The following is a 1,730-nucleotide window of genomic DNA, read 5'->3' on the forward strand; positions in this document are numbered from 1 at the left end:
GGCGCCAACAATGAGCCCACTGATGGGGCACCTCATAATCAGCCATCATTATCTCATCTTTAATAATAAGATTATTATAAAATAATGTTCTTACTTTCACATGCCAGAGGCAGGAAATAGGATATGCTTTCTACTTCTCTCCTCTGCCAGGGAAAGGCAGGAGGGAAGGACAAGAGAGATGGCTTTATCCCCAGGCTCAGTGTTCGCTCGCTCCTCGGCTAATGGGATGGAGTGGCCAGCGTAGTGCGACTTGCTATAGCGATGAAATGTGCATTGGGGGCCCCTCCTGCTTCTCCCACCCCAATAGCTAGTAGGGGAGTAGCTGACTGTAACTGTGGGGGTGAGTAAAAGCAGAGTAAATGGAAAAAATTCTTCACAGAATGGGTTATCAGGCATTGGAACAGACTGTCTGAGGAAGTGGTAGAGTCACCATCCCTGGCGGTGTTTAAAAGGTGTTTGGACGAGGTTCTTAGGGACATGGTTTAGTGCTAGAGTTAGGTTATGGTTGGACTCAATGATCCTGAGGGTCTCTTCCAACCAAAATGATTCTATGATTCTAAAAAAGAAGTAAGTTCTGGTGTCATCAAATGAACACAACAGATTTGCTGAGGGAAGAATGTGCTGTGGGTGCAGACGTAGGGGAGTAGCCTAGGAAGCCGTTTTATTTTGTTGTGTCAATATACATTAGCTGAGAACTGAATGATGACTCCTGTTATTTAGCATTATAGCATGGGCTGGAAGACAATGTCCTTCCTTTCCCACACCAACTTCTCCACAGCCCAGCATGGCAAACGTGCGGTTGACAATGGCTTCACTTCTGCCTTACCAAGAGAAGTTCTGATCTCCCAGCAGCAAGTGCTGACTTTCATCAGCCTTTATCCCCCTTCTTCGGTAGCACCGATGCAGAAAGCAGAGCTGACGGCTGGTGGTGGCCCGTACAGGAGGAGCACCGTGCAGACAGAGTGCATGGGAGGCCAGAGAGCCCCATAGCCAGCTCAGCTAGGCCATTGCCGAGCAAAACTACAGTTTTGGGCTCATTTCTCAAGATTACCTTATAATTTTTAATGCCTCCTGTTTGCGTTATGTAGCTTGAGGCAGCTGGATTTCAGAAAGCAGTGGGAGCCCTCTCACATGAGCTGACCTCGCAAAGTCAGGCTGCTCTCCATTGCTTTTGAATAGAAAACTTCCGTGCTGGGAAAATCTCTACTGTTACTTGCCTTTCGGCATCTTTAGCTTGGACAAGCTCTGCCCTTCAGCTTGTCAGGTCAGGGTTACTGGGTACCTCTGAAAAAAGACATTTGAGAAAGCATTTCTGCAAGGGGGACTTTTTAATTTACAAATATCCATGCATTTTAATTTTGAGCTTCTTTTGAGATAAAACTCCTTATGGGTGCTAGATTAGTGATCCAACCAGCCTTATTGACCAGGATGAAACACTGTCTCCTCTGACTTGTCCAAGCCATTGATTTCAGGAGTGTCCAAATTTCTCTCTGGAGTCCTTAATTTAGCAGCTGAAGTGGGAGAAAGTCTATAAAACCACTTTTTTCCCACAGAATTTGTTCTTTCAAGGGGTGAGAATCAAGTTCCCTGTCAGCACTACCCCAGGCTAATGCGTCTCTGCTGACTGAGCCCCTGCTCTGTTGTTGCTGTCAAGTTCTGCCCCTCCGGGCTGCAGGAGAATCATTAATCTCCCATTGTTTCCCTGCCCTTTCTCGGGCTGCCTTCGGTGA

The sequence above is a fragment of the Patagioenas fasciata genome, chromosome 1 (genome assembly GCF_037038585.1).
Source record: "Patagioenas fasciata isolate bPatFas1 chromosome 1, bPatFas1.hap1, whole genome shotgun sequence".
Taxonomy (NCBI): domain Eukaryota; kingdom Metazoa; phylum Chordata; class Aves; order Columbiformes; family Columbidae; genus Patagioenas; species Patagioenas fasciata.